The sequence below is a fragment of the Macrobrachium rosenbergii genome, chromosome 4 (genome assembly GCF_040412425.1).
Source record: "Macrobrachium rosenbergii isolate ZJJX-2024 chromosome 4, ASM4041242v1, whole genome shotgun sequence".
In the NCBI taxonomy this organism is placed as follows: domain Eukaryota; kingdom Metazoa; phylum Arthropoda; class Malacostraca; order Decapoda; family Palaemonidae; genus Macrobrachium; species Macrobrachium rosenbergii.
In genome coordinates this window covers 58,345,244-58,366,438 of record NC_089744.1, presented here as the reverse complement: position 1 = coordinate 58,366,438, position 21,195 = coordinate 58,345,244, and the positions used below count along the sequence as shown (strand labels likewise).

General features: G+C 34.8%; 1 long non-coding RNA gene across 2 annotated transcripts in view; it reads left to right on the top strand.

The window, feature by feature from the left end:
- Positions 1-21,195, top strand: part of LOC136834954 (uncharacterized) — a 90,391-nt gene that overhangs the window by 63,838 nt on the left and 5,358 nt on the right. The window lies entirely within an intron of this gene.

The following is a 21,195-nucleotide window of genomic DNA, read 5'->3' as shown; positions in this document are numbered from 1 at the left end:
ACCACGCGGACACGAAGATAAACTGTCCATTTGCAAAGCTTTAATAAAAGGAAAAAATGAGGTTACTTTGTATTGCAAGATATACAGTCTGTCTGCTTTTTGCCGTGGGTGCAGTCTTACTGCCGTTATGGAAGATAAGTTAAAGACTTGCCAGCAAAGAAAGAAGTTATCGTGGACTTGAGCGGAACTACAGTGGCCTAGGTCATTGGCTGCCTTGATTTGTGTTGCCGATGAAGGGAATGTTTCCACCCAAAAGGAACTGAGACAAAAATTTGGTATGAATCACCCAGATTTTGAAAGGAGGAGGAGATGGAACTTGTAAAGGTAAAAAATAAAAGAACCTCAGCTTAACATGTGAGTTTATACAGAATAGAACACATGCATAACAGACAAGAAGATAGAGGCAAAGTAAAAAAAAAAAAATCAAACTAAAACTCAATAAATGGATAGGTACAAACATGCATAAACAGGACTGTGATGATTGTGGAGAAGGGAAGACCACGGTCCATGTAATATTTGAAATAGCAAAGTAGACTATGCATAAAACGAGATAATAGAGGCTGAAGGAGGAAACGCAAGTAGTAAATACAAGGAAGGGAAGGAATTTCGAAGTCGGCAGTGAATGATGATAAAAAAAAAAAAAAAAAATCTAATGGTTCCGTCACATAGTCAAATTATCAGCTATTAGAGCTAAGCCAGGGGCAGTGACAGATCTCCATAAAAGATTGACTATCAGAGAACGGGATAAAAAAAAAGATACAAAATTGTCAAGAAAAAAAATGTCAGAAGCTAAAACAAGACAGCAACGGTGAACTTATGACTTCTTAAAAATGCCTGTTATAGCACTACTGAATATTGCATGCAGGCAAGTCACTCACAGCTTGATCTCAAATGTTGCACCAGGAAGGCAAATAACTAATCATTCTTTTTTATTAGTATTACCATTTTTCATCGAGGTGGACAAATCCTCCCATAAATTATTACTTTTTTGCCGCTTATGGAATAATCACAAAATTACTCCGTAATTTACAGATTTACATGAGAGAACATTTAGAAAATCTGAATTACCTAGAGTTGGACAACCATAGTATTCTCATTTCTTAATGTGATAACGTAAAGAATATTAGAGAATATTGTCTTAAATAATGATAAGGAATATAAACTTTTATTTTAGCTGTCATACATTTCAAAGCAAAAATCAGTGTTGTTTTGTTTTCAAAAATGAGTGAAAGATTTCGATTACTGTTCTTTTAAACATTCATTTGCCTTTTGTAAATAAAGGATTTTCCCAGAATGTTTTTCAGTAGCGAAACTGGCACTCGATCTTTCTTATACTGATTTTAAACAAGAGTTCTTGTGCTTTAAAATTACGCTATATTTTGAAGAGGTTCTAATATTTAATGAACCTACTTATGTTATATAATTTTCAAGCCACAGTAACGAGCCACAAGCTTTTCACGGAAGCTCGTAATTATGCGAGTTTTTAGTTTTCGTACGACAGTGAGTAACCTCCAACTAGTTATCTTCCATATTTATGAAACTACACACGTGCTTTAGGAGTGAGTTAGAGATGAATTTCTTTTAGACGTTTTGCAGCAAGATATGAAATATTACGCATTTTATTAGGCAGACTTTTTTTTTTTTATTCATGCCATCGTCAGCAAATCATAATAAAGGGAAGTTAGTTGCCCTAATTTCCCGTCTGAACATTAGCGGTAAAAGTTCAACTTATGAAGATTTCGAGAGAGATTTGTGCCCTTGAGGAAGAGGGAAATGGGTCATAGCTCGATGATACATATCAATCGTTGTTTAGGCATACGCGTATATATATATATATATATATATATATATATATATATATATATATATATATATATATATATATATATTTATATATATATATATATATATATATATATATATATATATATATATATATATATATATATATATATATATATATATATATATATATATATATATATTTGTATATATATCTTTGTACTTTAGAAAGTTATCTATTTATTTAAATTTTGTTCATATACCTGGTAAGTTATTAATTATGCTAATTATTTATTTACTTTAATATTATTTTATTTATTGCCAAGTCATTTACAAAACAAAAGCTCGATTAAACCGTCAATACGATAGTCGTCGTAGAAACTACTTTTAAACTGGAAATAAGAGAATTCTTTAGCAAAGCCCATATCAGGTAACTGGGACATTGGAGGGGAAACGTCACCATCCAAATGGAAGGAAGGAAGGAATGGTTGAAGAGTTTTATAGAGGCTGTATCTCTTTCTCTTCCTCCGTGTAACCAAGAGGAGCGTATTATAGCTGATGAGATGGCAGGGGATTTTTTTTTTCACCCCCTTTTCTTTCCTTTTACTTTGTTTATGATATTCGTTGTAATTAAATTGTCATTTTATTTCAACTTTCCTTTTAAGAATGTTCTGTGATTCTGCTGTGCGTCCTTTCCTTTCATCTACTTTTCTCGTCATTCCATTTACATTAAATCAGCTCCAGTATTTCCCGTTTCTTCAATTTCCATCGCCGTATTTTTAATTTTTTTTTTATATTCAAAGCATAGTAATATCTTCTCCTTCCTTTTTTGGACGTAGTTATTGTTCCGGTTCGGGACAGACTCTTGTTTTTCTTTCCCTTTTTTTCTGTTTCTTTTATGCATTAGGTTAAGCTTCCTGTTAGCCTTTTCATTTAAAAAGAATTGCTAAAGATTCGGGGATTTAACATGGGATATGAACGAAGAGAGAGAGAGAGAGAGAGAGAGAGAGATGTATGCTAGAAACCATATTTCGTAAATGCATGTATCCCTTGTCTGCATCATGATTTTCTTGCGGTGGTATTCAAACCGTTACTGGAAGGCGTGTCCACATTTCTCAGCAGCCTCTGCATGCTTTTAGCATCGATGATCTATAAATTCCTGCTGGATCCAATCCTAAGTAATCTCAGCAAAAAAAAAAAAATAATAAATAAATAAATAAATAAAAAACGACGCCAGGAGTTTCTGGTTATGCTTCACTAAATCTTTCTAGGGAATAAAAGTGTTCCTGCCGCCGTTTGAGTCGCCCTTGGAGGAACTAAACCGTTTGCATTCAGAGATAGTCTTAAGAAATAGTTACAATTAACGTTTGTGTGTTTTTACTTCAATATGCTTGAATATAGGACATGGTGTCATGTATTTTCGTTATTTTTGTATCTTTTAGTGAAGGACCTAATTGATTTATAATGTTCGGTTTCTTAAGTATCATCTAGTCTTTGTGAGCTTGTCCATAATGACCAAAATATCGATTAGTTTGCCAGCCGGCGGAAAATATCATCATCAATTTATTCTATCGTATTTCTATGAATTTCGAACTTTCAGTTGCCTCATTTCTCTGAAGGACTTGAGTCAGTTGCCTCATTTCTCTGAAGAACTTGAGTTTTAAGTCCAGCACTCGAAAGGCCCCCTAACGCCGACCCCCCCCCCTCTCCCTCCCACACAACCCATGCACTGCCCTCGGGTTGTTGTCGATCATCAGACAAAGAAAGAGATGGTAACATGTGAGTTTTCGAAGTATTTCGTAATTCGTTCTCCATTTGAAAGCTACTGCTTGCTATTCAAGTAGGTAAGAAAGAAAATCTGGTAATAAAAATAGGACCTGAAAGGCAGCAGAGTAAATGAAGGATGGATAATATAGAAGGAGAAGTTATGCAGCGTATTGTAGAGAACAGTTTGTTATTAATAAAACATAGTTATTTATAAGCCAATGTGGAATTCGTGAAGTCAAATCCGAGATTTCACTTGTAATGACGCATGGGCAAAATGCGATAAGAATGAATAAAATTTCCTTAAAAGAAACCAAGGTAATATAATTGAACTAGAGGTTTTAAGTGGTGCTTTAATTTCAAATGAAGCAACTAAAATGGAAATTAGTGAGCCATTTCCATATGTGCAGCAGTATTCCTGCTACTTATATGGAGAATCGGTAATAAAATTCATATATGGATTAAATGAAGGAAAACTGCCAAGTTACCTATTAATACCTTTCGAAGTCCTTAGAACACTAAACACTGGAAAAAGAGATATTTTGCCATGTCACAATAAAATGATGGTTTTCTATAAAAATGCTTTTAAAAGACAAATTCCGTAAATGTAGCGTTTGTAAAGCATGGCATATTATAGTCATAGCTCATTTTCATGATATTATTTAACCTGAGGATAAGTATAGTTATTCGTATATTCATAATGTCTTCATTGTCAAACAATGATTTTCACCTCAATCAAAATTATGTTGCAAACACATACACACCTATGTGTGTATGTTTAGCAGAGAGAGAGAGAGAGAGAGAGAATAATCGATATTTTTAGTTTTATGCTTCAGTTAATGCGCAAAACCCTCTATTGGTCCAAGGCAAATGTAAAAAAGCGAAGGTTCCCCTCAGGAAAAATGTGTCCATCCCTCAAACGCTGAAAGAAAAGTAGGGACTGGGGAGGAAAACTAAATGATGAGCCTGAAAATCAATATTGTGTTTGTATGACGTAACGACTGATATGTCTTTGCGTTATGTAAGCACATATGTAAAGTAAATGGACGTGATAATTCTTTAGGCATTCGTTTAAAAAAAATTGTTTTGTACCGGAAGTTTTTTCTTTTTAGTTTTAAGGTAACATGCTATGCCATAAAAATCGGATAGTTTAGTTTCTGAGCACAACATCGTCAGTACCATTATCACTGTAATAGTTACGTAAAGAAAATAATAATAATAATAATAATATTAAAGTTCTTACCTTTCACTAGTACCAAATCCTGTACCGCTCTAAGAGATCCGAGAATGCTTCCCACTAGGTTGCAGAAATCATACACGATGTTGGTATGCAGGTTCACTCTATACCTGACGCTACTACCTGCGCAGGCCGAGTCATAAAGCCCTTGAGTTTTACCAAAATTCCCAGCCAAATGGTGACTCGGTGATAGCATTTAATTTGAATTAAACCCACTTTGTGAAGCAAATAGAAATAACAGCCAGAAATTTGGTCGGAAACGCCCCCACCTCCTCATTCAAGAGGTCCTGGTTCAATATGGATGTGAGGTCGCAATTTATTTCTTCCGACTCGCTTTCATAAGAAATTTCTTTCCATATGATACATGTTACTGTTTGGTGTGTCTAAGATAGTTTACATTTAAAATTTTTTACCTAAGTGCATCTTGAGTGAATTTTCACATTTATCAGTGAATTATAACACAGTGTATAAAGCAATGAACAAATATCTTTTGAAATATTTCTTCAGTGCGTATGTACTGAATCTGTTTTTGTGACAGAATCATATAAAACTCAAGCGTAAGTATTCAAATTACGTGGAGCTAACAGTGAACGGCAATAAAAGAAGGTTAATTTGCTGTTAATGAGAAGCATGATTTCAGTAATTCTCAGATGTGTTTTCTTTCGTTCTGCGCATCAGTTAGAACATACAAATTACCAGCAAAAGCTTTCATAGCTGGAGATTATGTTACAAACGTTACACAGTGTCTTAGTGTCGTAGGAGCCAAGAATTGGTACATCGAACGGATCGACGATGTCCAGCCATCCTTCGTTTGAAAAACCCTTCTGTGCCGCCAATTTCCTCTCCCGTTCCCCTAAACTTCATCCCAATCACCCGCAGATCTCCCTCCCCTTGTTCAGTCTTTCATGTCAACTCCATTCCCCTTAACGACCCCGAATTATAAAACAAAAATAGGTCATCTAACCAAGCACAGCCGAGCGCACTTCCATTTTCGCGATTTGGTAGTTTATGGGGCGGCGCCTTTCGCTAGCGTCCTTTCTTTCACGGCCTTGGGAGGAAATGCAATGCTCGGGCGGTCCCGTAAAAAAGGTTGATTAATGGCAATCTCAGGCTGGGTGAAACGGGAGGTTGAGGAGAGGGTTCTTGGGAGTCTATAAATTTAAAGGATATTTCCACTGTCAGACTCTCAATATTCCACTAATGTTTCATTTAACTGCACTACATTTTTCATTTTTTAGTTTCTGCATGTTCCCTCTCATATACATTGAAGTTCCATTGTGCTATGAATTCATAACGCTTATATGCTTTGTTCTTTGAGATCAAACACGCATATCGTTGCACTTTTTCCTGAATCTTTTCTGCAAACGTGAGATTTTGTTATTGGCTTTTTACCATTCAGTTCCCTGATTTGGTTTGATTGTTTGATTAAACCATTTTTGCTCATTGTCTTTTACGTCTGTCGTGTTTTGTACCTACAAATAGAGTTATTGTCCGGACAAAGTTATTACAGTTAGATATTGTAATCGTCATACCATTTATCTTTAATCAATTAGTTTTCGGTAGCTCGTACGAAGAGAAATTAAATATTGTCAGGGATCTGTATTTATTCATGACTTGTACTACAAACCCAAAATAGCATAAGATGCCGAGCAGTAAATCTCATAGTAACTGTTTAATTTTCTCTTCAGTTCTAAGGCTGAATCTAGTAATTAATTAATCTTCAACCAGCACAGCGTTTTCGCCATGAACTGACTCGATTACCAGGTTTTGCTAATTGCTCTGATGATCAGTTATAGGTGAAGATTTTTCCTTTACTTTTATACCTCAGACCCTTTCCTGCCAGACCTTACTTTTATACTTCAAACCCTTTCCTGCCAGACCTTCATTCACATTTTAACATAGATTGCCTACCCAAGAAGAGAAAACCTTTCCTAGATTTTCTCCACATGGATGATCATGGTATTTGATATTCCTGAACTGATAATTTTGAGTAATGAAACAAATATCAATTGTCCCGTCATCTGTCCTCTCTGGCACATAAGTCTTGGTTAGCTTATCTTTCTCCAATTAGTGCAAAATAATTTACTTCTGATAGTACGTGTTAATTTCAAAGTGATTTGACTTCGTATGTCTGTCTCCTGATAAATAAATCCATCCTATGTTAAACAAACATTAAAAGATGTTTGTAATTCAGATTTAGTCTCTCTTCCCTTTTCATCTCTTATAGATCCTCTGCAGACAATTCTTAACAAAAAAAAAACTCTCGTTGGGTTTCTTAGGCAACTCCTTCCATCTAACGATCCACCGCCATCCGATTTTGATTTTTCTTTCGTTGATCTATGAGACTCAAACCTTACTACGTTGTCAAACTTTTAAGCTCCATCCTATATGTATCTTCAGTTACAGCTTCTAAATTTTTTTTTTTTTTTTGTTGGAAAACCGTGCTTTCTTCCTGTCGTATTTTTGCAGCTTGCCATAAGAAAGATGTGAATGGAATGGCTTTGAAATACTGATATCCTTTAAAACTCCTTGCCTTATTTACGTTAATAATTGCTTTGTTTAGACAAAACTGGCATATACCCGTTCAAATCCTTGCTATCAGTGATAAAGAGAGTAGGAGAACTAATGTGGATTTCTGGACTAATAACAACTTACCTTGATTTTTCCTGATTCAGTTGTTTCAGGAAAGGCTACCGAGCTCCTCATTCACGTATAGCCGAATACTTTTAAATGTTACAGCCTGATAGAAATCTGGGGACATTATTGAATTTCCACGCTTCATTTACCCTTAACCATATTCTGTACATTACCATGAATTCTAAAAAGGCATACGTTTGTATATTAGCTCAACCTGCTAGTTGGCGAAGGAGAAGCCTTTCTCCTTGCCCTTAACAAGTCGTCTAATAATTCTAAGCATAATGCTTTAGTTGGACTTTGCCCTCAGATTGCAGTTTTTTTGGCACATTTAGAATGCAACTTAATCCACCTAAAGAAGCATTTTCCTACAGTTGCCGTCTGATTGTTTTAGATAAGTCTGTAGACTGTTAATGGCTGTCACTTTTTCCATCATTACTAGAGAAGCATCGTATGACTGTGGGTCTTCGTTACTTAAGCAGAGTACAGAAGTTCGCACCAAGCTCTCTCTAGTTCCTTTCCTTCCCATTGACAGCTCTTTCCAGATTTATAGTTCATCCCCCTTCATATTTTCGTCTTTTAATTCAAACCTTCTTGAAGCTTTCTTTTTTTTCTGAATACCTATAATTTTGTAGTAGTGGAAGTATGTCTTTCAAATTTCTTTCTTCTCTGTTAAATCTTACACAAAGGTAATTTAAACCTTTTGATCATTTTAGTCATTATAAAAAAAATAGGTGCCTTTTTTCCTTTATATTGTTAATTTTACCATGCCATGCATCAAAATTTCTTAATTCTTTCATGTGCTCGCCCTTCGGAAAATCAAATAAATTCTGACGTCACGTGGCCTCTTTCACCGGCGTTTTAAAATGAAACCAATCCAGTCGAGGTACCTCGTCTTTTGAGACATTCTGTTGACTATAAATTTTACCAGTACGATACTCACTTTACAGCTTATTACGTCTTTCTCCATGGCTAAAAGTTACGTACTTTAATCTATTTGTTGTCACTTTTTTTGTGTTGCCTGTGGGCGAGAGCCCACATTCTCATTCTAAAGGCCACCTTCCACAATTACTGATTTCAGTTAACAGCCCTAATATCATCCAGTTTAATAAGCCTTTCAGTTGATATTGGTGACGATAGCCAAAGTGCTATATATTGCCACAGAAATTGTAAAAGAATGAGCTATATATGATCTCCAGGCATTAAGTGACTACTTTCTGTAGTTAAGGCTTGGCTCACATTTTCTTCCCTTCCACTCTTAGCTTGTAGCAAGCCTTTGCTTAAATTACAAGACAACTCAAAGGATGTCGGCATTTTTTCTATGAAAATAAAATTGAGAGAGAAAATGCATATTTTCAGCTTACGGGACCATAGGTAATCCTTCCTTTCATTTTCATTTTTCTTTAAAAGAAATGCTAACTTTTTACATGCCAAAAACATAACCGTTTACTTTTGTATAGCAACTATGAGATTTGATTTGGTAAGAATTATTGATACAGACTAATCGTGTCCTAGGATGAAAATGTCGGCCCAAAAACTAAGAATAATAAATAAATAAATAAAATATAATTATATATTTGTGTGTGTGTGTGGATGTGCGTTTATGTGTGTTACGGCATCACTCATTTGGCCTGGTTGTGTACTTATATATTAAAAGAGTCTCGTTTGTTGCACTGCAACTCTAACTTTCTCTTTCTCTCTCCTGTGTGGTATCGTCACCTCCGTCGTCATGGTCGTCACCCAAAGACTATTCCAGGGCTGCTATCCTATTGGCTCCCTGATAGCTTATGACAGGACCGGAATACACACGTTGAAGTATGTTGGCGTCCGATGAGGTGAAAAGGAATTTCTACCATGATTTGTGTTGGATAATCTCCGGCCAAGGGGGAGAATTTAGGACGCCCTCCCTAGAGAGGACCAGAAACGGGAAGTTGAAGGCTCCCGGCGTAGGGAAGAGCAGGAAGTCGGTTTAGGAGAGGAGTAAAGGGATACGTGAACAGAGAGCCTAGAACAAAAATGGAAAAGAAGAAAAATACAACTCTAATGCACATGTCAGAGAAAGTAGATGAAAATTAAATTAAGAAAGAGTTTATCCTTTTTTTGTTTGATGGAGAAGAGAACAAGATAGTCATGGGTTCTAAAATCAAGGTTATTCATTGCCAAAAAAGGTTTTTGGAAGTTGGTAAACCTGCTTCTGAAGAAGAGGATAACTAAATAATTTCGAAACAGAAGAACAGAGTTCCACATTCTTGAAGTGAAAGGCTCGAAACACCGATCAAACCAGTTGTCTCTCGAAGTCGATATTGCCAGTCTTTATAAATGCATAACCAGGCCAGATGAGTGATGCCGTAACACATGAACACACAACATATATATATATATATATGTATATATATATATATATATATATATATATATATATATATATATATATATATATATATATATATATATATATATATATATATATATATTTATTATTATTGTATTTTGGGTCGACTTTTTCATCCTAGGACACGATTAGTTTGTATCAATAATTCTTACCAAATCAGATCCTCCAGCAAATAGGATAATGTTGATATTCCTTCACGAAGTTGCATCATATTTTCCTATACGTATCCGACCTATATACATACTTTATGACTCAAAAAAAGACAGGCATTGAAAATTTATCTCTAGTTACCAGAGCTGAGAAGAGTTGTTTTTATGCACTGTATTAGGCGACTTAATTTAAACTTACCAGTCCATTTTTCCAGTGACTAAGTCTTGAGTTACAGACGTTGTGGTTAAATGGAGTTAATTTATCGCCGAGACTTCACTGCTTCTCTGAAAACAAAATTACTACTATCTAATAAGAATATGAAGTTGTACTCTTATTATAATCTCTTTTTAATATACCATATACTTGAAATAATCATGTTAATATCATCCGATGGAACGTGTGAATCATCATAGGAAATCTGGTCTATATTATTTTTCATGTTTTTATCACGTTAGAATCTTCCCTCTCCAAGAAAGTCAGTAGACCTTGATTAACTAGAGAGGAAAAGGAAAAAGCCATTAATGTTAAAAAGGAAACAGAAATAGAACCGAAATGCGCGCTTGACACACACACACACAGAGAGAGAGAGAGAGAGAGAGAGAGAGAGAGAGAGAGAGAGAGAGAGAGAGAGAATCCCAATATCGGGCGGATATAAACGAGGAATTGGACAGAGACTCTGATGGGAAGTTATGGTTTCTCGTAGTCGGTAAAATGGCGGCTGTGGAATCTCCTTCTTGTTTATAAATAATAACTTCTGAATGACATTCTCTTATGGGTATAGCAGCGTATTGCACTCTACACCCCTTGGAGGTTTTTCGGGACCTTAAATACCGATTGGAACTTCCTGGCTTGAATGGAATGGCGGTCTCCATTTCCCCTCGACTGACGCTTGTATTATTTATTTTCATTTATAGTTCCCAGGGCTGATATTTTCTTGTGCTTCCTTTCGTTAGGAAGGCCGCGATATTTCTATACTCCTTCCTTTTTTCTTTACGGACTGACTAACATTTTTAAGAAGAAAATTACGGAGACCTCATTTCAGCTCGAAGGAGGAGTTAGACGTAATTTAGGAATAAAGCCATAAAAGAACAGCAGCTAATATATATCTTATTTACAACGGACCAAGAAGTATCTTGGTAGGATCTGATGAAATGTGAAGCAGCGTAATGCAATTTTCATTCTCTTAAGACAATGACGTACATTTGTTTCGAAATCTGAGGAATTTCATAAAGCTGTTTCTAAGCGAAATTAAACCTCCTTGTCGAGGTTTTCCAGAAATTGCCTTTACGCGAATTTGATACGATGCAAAAGTAGGTAGTATTGTGTGCGTTAAATCTGAACGAGCTATTATCAGTTCACTTCAACATTCTTTTTCGTGAACTCCGAGATATTCACCACCACCAACATACGTGAAGAATCAGCAGTATCAAAAAGCATCCAAGCGATTTTTTTTTATCAGGGCAGCCTTTTTATTTTTAGAATACGATTAAGTGTTTCATAATACAAGTATAAGAGACATAATTTTTCCTTGATTATATGACAAGATGAGAAAATTTTAAAATATTTTATACAACCTTGACATATATTATATATATATATATATATATATATATATATATATATATATATATATATATATATATATATATATATATCTCCATATATATCCATATATATGTGTGTGTGTGTGTGTGTATGTAGATGTAACTATATTACACAGTTGTTCTTTATCACTTACACAGTTGTTCTGTGCATTATTACAATTACTAACAATGGACCTCATTAAAACTGGGTGGTATCTAACGGAATATTATTTATTCAAGGAAAGTTACAATATTTCTAGGACCAACAGTCCTCATTGTCATATATATATCCGTGGAATGTCCGTCATTCCACGGATACTATATGACAATGAGGATATGTTGGTCCTATAAAGCTTGTAATATTTATATTGAATAAATATCTCCGCTAGATACCATCCATTTTAGTGATATCCTATATATATATATATATATAATATATATATATATATATATATATATATATATATATATATATATATATATATATATATATATATATATATATATATATAAAAAACCTTTTCAATGAAAAATTTGACTATGATCTCCGTACATAAACAGTTTAGTTTTATAAGACTGCGAGATAGCGGCATGGGAGCAGAAATTCAAAATTAGGCTACTTTAGAAATAACAAATCGCATAACTCCAATAACTAATCGTACGGACAAGTATAAACTGCCATGTAGCAGTTTATGAATGATGTATGTAAGTTCAGAAAATGATTTTGATTTTTCTAAGCATTATTTATTCGTTAAGTAAATGCTCTGTGTTCACTCAGAAATTGGGGAGACCCGACTCTCTTTTCATTTTACTTCTTACCATTATAATTGTTATCATTATTATTCTAATGCTGCACATACTTATTTGGAATAAACTAAAGATTCAGTCAATAAGCCGAACAAATTTCTTTATAATTGGAAAATCGTACGTAACAAAAATGAAAATTTTTTTATTCAAGTGCTGTTGTTAAAAGACAAAGAAATTTATAAATATGATGAAAAGTACTGGAAATATCGTCCTAAATGCCTTGTGTCACGATGCAAATACGAACTGGGGCTGAAAGATTCATCCTGTAAGCGAGGAGGTTACAACAATGACCTCTTAGTTTACAGGAGGCCAGTCTCTTTTGCTACTGACCTTACTAATTTTAGGGGTCCGGCTTCTTCACTTCTTTCTCTTAAACACTGCTAAGCCTCCGCCTTTCTCTAATCCTTTTCACGCGGCCGTGCCCAAGGTAGAATCTGTGCTTAAGGTAGCTTTAACATACCTTTAATTGGATTTGTGGGTCTTGCGTTTCTTCTCTTTGATGCCATCTTGCTATGATTATTTTACCTTTGTTATTGCCCTCTGATTTTGCATTGTTCCCTTATTCCACCAATTTTACTTCAAGTATTTAACCACTTGCCACGAATCATTGCTTTCTTCTCACCCACTTGTTGGGGTTCCCTAACTCAGAGACTTAAATATACTACACAGCAAATTGTTCAACACCCCAGAAAATGTTCCTGGTGGTTATGTCACAGCAGATAACATTCTTGATTTTCTCTTCATTTCGAACCTTTCAAATTACTGCGAAATATGTTCTCCTTGCGGGCCTTCCAGTCATTCTCTTATTTCTTGTATTTCAGCCTTTTCCTCTACCCAGCAATGCCTTATACGGTAGTCAGCGCCGACTTTATAACTGTGTGAGTTACTTGCAGGCTGACATAAGTCTTTATTCTTGATTTTACATGGCAAGATTGTTGCTTTGGTGGACAAAACGCTGAACTTATCGCCATCAGTGTCAGCGAGTTTTAACCTCAGATTTTGAGGCATAGATTAAGTCCCGTTCTTATAACTTTCTCTCCCTTTAACCAGTGTTGGACCCTTTGTTAGTAAACCTACAGTCGAGGAAGCAGATGCACGAGTCGTTCCTTCTCCTTTTTTGTTTGTACAATTGGAGAAGACAATCTGGTACTTTGCCAACAAAATTCTCAAACTCTACTGAACCGTCTTTCCTCTTCTCTTTTGTCTTGATTGATCTACGGTTTAGTCTCCCCATAAAAAGACCACAATCTGGCTCAAATTTTTTTTAGATAACTTTTCTTTGCGATTCCAGTGTTCCTGAACTTTCCATTCTACACCTTTCAGTTAGTTCTGTCTTCATAATTCTCTCTGCTTGTTACGTCTGTGTGGTTCTTCCTTCTTTCAACACATGTTTGGATGAGGAAAAGGTTCCAAAAATGCATGTCAAGATTTTGATCAACAACGATCATTTTGATTGTTACTAATTGAGTTCCATTATGAATTTGCTTCGTAATAATTATTTCCAGAAACCCTAGGTTTTACTTCCTTTAAAAATTACATTTTAAAGCCTTTTATAGTTTTTATTCATTGTAGTATCGTCATTGAATTGAAATTTTCCACTTAAGGTTCTGTAGCAGTGCTCTGCACATTTTCTTTTGCTCCAGGATCAATGACGTTATTGCAGATATCCATTTCCCCACTGGAGGCGGTGGCTTCCATTGTAATACTTTTCCTTCAAGCTACGAGTAAACAGGTTACCCCGGGTCTGGCCGTATAGACCTAATGCTGTACAGGTGATTATAGGGTACTGTATTATCGACACAGCAATGACTGCAATTAACGCAGGTGTAATATGATCTATAAGATATTAGCTTTGCCTGCGAGGGAAACCAGATTTGAATTGGATACCTTTGCTTAGTAAAGGGATGACAGTCACTTATATATATATATATAATATATATATATATATATATATATATATATATATATATATATATATATATATATATATATATGTATATATATGTATATATGTGTGTGTGTGTAAATTTATATTATATATATATATATATATATATATATATATATATATATATATATATATATATATATATATATATATGTATTACTTCCATACAGGAAGGTCCATAAAGGAGATTCTTTGTTCCCATGGAACTTGATTCTTTGGTTTTTTGAAGGTGGAGGCAGACTGGCCTCAGAAAACTTAGAGATACACAAACACACACATATAGGTATATATATATATATATATATATATATATATATATATATATATATATATATATATATATATATATAGACATATACATATACATACATATATATATATATATATATATATATATATATATGTGTGTGTGTGTGTGTGTGTGTGTGTGTGTGTGTGTGTGTGTGTGTGTGTGTGTGTGTGTGTGTGTGTCTGCGAGTGAAAGTTTGTGTGTAGTTTAGCATAACAACACTTCACTTTTTTTTAAAAACTGAGTTCGCCCTTTACTTATCCTACAGTGCAATATAGAAGGCTAACTTTCGTGCAGCTCTATAATGGAAGAAATGTCTGCAGTATCTGTTGCAAGACGAAAGTATCAACAATTCTGGCGTTTCTTTTTGGTTAGGAAATTTTTATTTTTCCCTGTTAAATTTAAAGGAATGTCATTCCATATAAATTTTCCTTTTTTTTCTTAGGTGATATTACAGTCTAATACAGCACAACAGATTAAGAATACCAAGTATCTGAGGACGTGAACCAACAATTTCGTAAAAGATTATATTTACGATAGCTTAGGAGGCGTCAAGAAAATTGAAACAAGCGTATTTATGAAACCAGGAAGTAATTCAGTTACCAGTGCAATATTTTGATTAGGGGAAATTCGCCCTACGCAAATAAACGAAGATTAAAGTGTAAAATCCGATAGCTGAAGGGGATCTCTGAGAGATTTTCAGGGTTTAAATATTCAGTGGTGCTCCAGGATGGAAGGACTACCCTGAGTGTTTGTCTGCGAAATATGAAAATTCCTTGATGTTCGGTCTGCTTGTGAGGGAACCATTCGGTTGCATACACGGTGTAAAGCAAACAGGAGAATAGGAGACTTCTTATATATTTCATATTTTCAAACGATCCCATGTAGGTTCCTGGATACTTTACAAAACAATTTTCGACAAAGTTACATAAAATAATCTACCGAAGTATGTGGTATCAGTATAAAGATATATGACCTCTGATTTCACAACCACTTGATGGTAGCACATTTTCCCTTTCATTTGGAAGACTTGTTCGCTGCATCTTTACACTAAATGCAGACAACCCTGCTTAAGTAAACGAGCCTGCAATATTTGCTTTTCGAGTGTACGCGACGAACTTTCTTAATAATATAGAGCAATGCTTTGAAACAAATGCTGATGAGTTAATGAACCGGGTAAAATAACAGTATTTTGGATCATAAATCTGTGTAGCATCATCTACACATATAGTGATTCGGTAATTTGCACGTACTCGGAAATGTCATCCACTATATTTCATTTTTATGCTTCAGTCATCTCATACGTTAGATTTCATTACATGCCCATTAAAGTTTATCTGATCAAGAAAAGGTTGATGTGCTTCGATTAATAGCGGAACATTTTAAAAACAACACAAACATAAGTTATATATATATATATATATATATATATATATATATATATATATATATATATATATATATATATATATATATATATGTAATTTCGCACTGCTATTATTATAAAATAATAGTGAAACTTAATATAACGGTTGCAAATTCTTTAAACTTATAGGTATTGCGTGTTCAATGAAAATACTTTACAAGCCATTTCATTTTTTAAAATACCAATAAAGGTACCCTCATTGACATGGAAAGTCAGATATTATAGTAGCTATTTCAAAATCGCCCCCCCGAAAACTGAGAACGTTTGCAAAGTATGAAAAAGTGAAAAACGTACCCGTTAATGTGGTCTTTCAGTCAGTACACTGGATAGCGTGTAGCGTTCAGTTTGTTTGTTAACTATTTTGTGTATAATTAAAGATAAGCATGCCACTCAGTTTCTTTGTGTAATTGCAGTTTTTACCTTTTATTACTGCAGTTATAATTACATAACTGAAGTGAAAAAGCTATAACAAAAAAATTGACATAAAATCACCATCACTACTACTACTAATTTTGGTAATGATAATATTTACATGGGCAATTACGGTAACAATACTGGTACAAACGATATGACCCTATCCCAGATGTTACTTTCATTTCTTGTGTAATTAGCCAGGAAAATTAATGTAACATTCATAAGATCATTTTATACATTTCGAGAAGACACTGTATACTTGACAAATATTACACTCAGTATAAAGTATATAATTATGTAAAAACCTGCAGCTATATAAAATTTCTTCGACATCCATGTTTTTTTTTTTATTAAAATTCTTGTCTGAAGGATTGTTAACATTTCTTTCTGATCCTTGTATCCCTGGTAGTTCGGATAGTTGTATTATTCGTTTACGTTTTTTTTTATTCTACTGGAGTAGCTTAGTGGCTATTTGTGGTTGCATGCAGGCACTCATATCACAAGAGCAACATTTCACGCATTGCGTTGGGTGGTGAGGCATAATCAACGTTATGTAAAATTCGACGAATTATTATTTAGTATTTTTTCTTGGAGTTTCATTGGTTTTTTTAACCTTCTCGTCAAATGAGAACGTAGACCCATGATAATGATAACAACAATAACATTTCACTAAAAATTATGCTTGCATCAGCAGAGTTTAATTTAAGATAAAGTTTCTAGCCCAATGATTCCATGCTAAGTTCAATGGCAGCGAACAGTTAACGACCATATGTGTAACAAGAGAGGAATTAGAAAAACAGAGAAACTATTATGGATTAAATTCTGCATATATAACAATGATTTCTAATGAAACATATTTATAAGAGGGTGTTCTTTTCCTTTCTAATATAATAATAACTCCAGTGATCTTGTCGTTATGATGAAATGTTTCCTGGTGTCTCTTTTCACCACCTCTGCATCTTTCAATAAGCTTGACCCATCAAAGCGAAGCCTCTTTTTCCTTTTTTTGTTTTGTTTTTGTTTTTAGTGCAATTTACCAATCATGTGGCTTAAACTTTGCATCCCAGTGTAATTATTTTCAATTCTTACGCTGACATTTCATTCCCGCCCATCACTAGAGTTTTTTTTTTTTTTCATCATTTCCTCTTATTTCACTTGCACTTTCTCCCCCTCTTCTTTCAGTAAGTTCCCTCCTCCTGACGATCCTTCCCCGCCCTACCTCCTCCCCCTCCCCCTCATCTTTCCCCTCTCACTCCACCCAAAGTAACTTTTTGACAGCCTAATCATTGGTGAGAGACCTTTTTGCCGCTCCTCTGATCCAGCGACAACACCACCCTCATCCTCCGGGGTTTGGTGACAGCCTCTCCCCATTCCCCTGACCCCCCTCCCCCACAAGGCCGATAAGCCCCCGCGGCATCCGTAGGAGCCAGTTCTTGATCCTACAAATCCCAGAGATCAACATCCGCTGCACTTTCTTGCCCGGGTCATTACCGGCGGTGGTATAACCTGTCAGAAAACACGGTAGGCGACGCTGAAGGAGGGAATGAAAAGGGAAAAGGAGGGAGATTTATGGATTTCGAGACCGAAGACCCGGATGAAAGAGAATGGAGATATATGTATCATATGCAAGAGTTACGGTATGCACGATACATTCCAGGAGCACAATAACTATGCTCTATGTGTCGTATCAACTAATAACATGCAAAATTTAGAAATAAGGGGATGTAAGCATGTTTTAGCTGGGCAATTTAATAACTTCTCCTTACCAGTTGTAAGGATTGGGATATTTTAGTTTTATTTTCTTAATAGTTGAGTCTTTCCTGTCCCTGCCTCTGTCTTTGTTTACGTACATAGTTTTACTATAACATAATAAGTCGTTTCCTAGAGAGGAGTTGGTTCCAGAAGAAAACAATAGAACAGTCACTTCCATATTTATTCCTTAGCAGAAGGCTTCCTCAAAATGCCCAGTGCACCTTTCGTTTATCTCGCTGGTACTTTCGAGATTCCTGGAAATTCTCGGCTTTCTGCACATTTTTCACTCCATCTAGCTTGCATATCTTTACACTCCTTTTTCTCTACAAAACTTTCCATCATATGATCATCCTCCAGTTGCTCCACCTGATCAAATCATATTAAAAATTCTGTGATACATCTGTTTTAGTATGAGAGCAAATTAGGTGTATCCATACACTTCCCACCATTTCATCCCTCCCCAGCCCACATATATACAATGAAAATGGTTAATCATAGTAAACACCAACTATTATCTTTCATTTGCCTCCATAAAACTCCCTTACATTTGCTCACAGATAACTGTATGAGTATATATTTTCATTTTTAAACCATCCGCACAAACATCCATTCATCTAATAACCTTATGAAATTGTTCCACATATAATTAATTTATGTATAAGTGACTGCTTTCTTGCGAAAATTTATTTTCAAAGAAAAAAAATATTACGTATCACTACTCTCAGTAATAAGAAGTATCTTATATCAGAATCACACACACATATATATATTTGTAATACTTACGTCTTGCGCTTGGAAAGGGGAGTTTTTGAATTTATCAAATATATTGTGTAATTGCTATTTTGCTTACAAGCGAAATATCTGCTTTACTCCAACTATCATTAGAGGATCCTTTTATACGAAAAATTAAAACACACACACATGCACAGACCAGATTTGACAGCGTAGTATCGCATAAAATTTTGTTCGCGGGCTTGCTTGCATTAATAAAATGCAAATAAACTGGCCAAGGCTCATAAGTATTAGCCAGCAGGTATTTTAATTAAAGGTAACAACACCTAGGTGACGCTTACTCTGATGGGAATAACAATTTACGCCTCTAATAAATGACTATACAGATTTAGTGCATTATTCAAATATTGCGAAATAAAAATTCCTCACCATTTTCAGAGAGAGAGAGAGAGAGAGAGAGAGAGAGAGAGAGAGAGAGAGAGAGAGAGAGAGAGAGAGAGAGAGAGAGTATTCATCAATGTACAGGGCCATGTGTAGGCAACTTCAGGATTTAAACTTCGTATTCTCAAACTATCATATATCAAATATTTATTTATGTGTGTATACGTGCGTTTATATACTCTTCTATACGTAAAAATTATTAGGAAAAAAGTCCTGTTTTCTTAAAAAATAAATTTCATGATACAGTGATGTAATTATTTCATTAGCTTTAGAACTATAGAACGAAATTGTATTGTAATCATTTTTAGAGCCACCTTTCATAGTCCTTCAGACATCTTAATATGATCGATCGTTTTATATATGTTCTGACTTATATGGCCATGTAGTTTTTCAGATTTTTGTTTACACATAATGTCTTTCTCTAGAGTCACATTTTCTCTCTTTAGTTAAAAGGGAAGTGGGCATCTAGACATCTCGCGCTTTTGCCGTAAGAAGAAAATCCGCATTCTCGTGCATCTACTTACTTTATCTTTTTTTTATGGATACTCGTGAGAATGTATACGTGCAAAGAAAATTCTCTATACTTTTTGTATATTATTTTTCTTATTTGTATTCAAGAATACAATACAAGGGTCTTTTGTTTACTTTGGTGATGGTTTGAACTGTAGGCAATTGTTTAATGGTAATAGGGCAATTTACGCATTTGTTTTACTGTTGAGCCTGGATAGCTCTTTAAAATGACTGTTTGGCAGTTAAATATTCTTTGATTCTGCCTTGGGAGTTTTTCTGTTCAGCAGTCCAACCCAGTCCAATACAGAGTCCAGATTCCAGTCGTCCAGAGCGGTGTTTCATCAACTCCTAGATTTTCTGGAGATTTCATATTTTGGAAAGCTTCAAGCAGACATGGAGCAGTAAATTCCACCAGGGCCGAGTGAAGAGATTTCGAAGGCGACCCGTGAAACACTGGCTCTATCATCTTGCCTTTATAGCATTTGGAAGACCAGCATGCCATGGAACTCAAGTTAGTTAAGAATTTTTATGAAGGCTCAATAAGACTGCTCTCTCTGTTCGATAAATTGATTTGTGCGTACTACGGCTGCATTCATGGTCGCCAACACGTTGATAAAAATTAAAGTAAAGGACTCAATCACTATAATTATATACCATTTGACTTGTGTCTATTGTTTATAAACCATCAATATTTCATTCTATATGAGAAATTTTCGTACGCAGTTGAAATTTATTCTTTGTATAATTACTGATTTTCGTTTACGACATTGACGTAATTACACTAAGCTAGTTCTTTGATGAGGCTGGCTGAATTTCTTACTATTTACGTTACATTAAATTATTTTCCCAGGATAAACTGGTTATTTCAAGAGCTATTTTCTTAACTGTGGGTCCTTTATATATTGAAATGAATTTCGGTGGATAGGAAATGGTGCAGACACTCCGAGATACCACGGGTGGTTTCCTCTCAGGGCAGAGAAACGGCACTCAGCAGTAATTGTAATTTTAACTAGCTAAATTCAGTAGTTATCTGTGTCTTTGGATTTACATCCTCACCGTGATTTGCTGTTTTTTTTAACATATTACGCATCAAGTGAAAAGACACCCAATAGCATCTGAATTCTAGGTTAACTGCTAAATAACCTCTGTAAATATTGTTCCCGTGTCTTCCAATATTATATCAAACGAAACGCTTTAATAAACCCGAAAGAAAAAGTTGCGTCGAACACTCATGAAAAATAAACGAGAAACATTCGGAGATTTACATAACAACGAAGGCTCCTCGCAAACAAAGGAAATGCGCAGGAATTTGTAATATTTTGCGATATCATTAA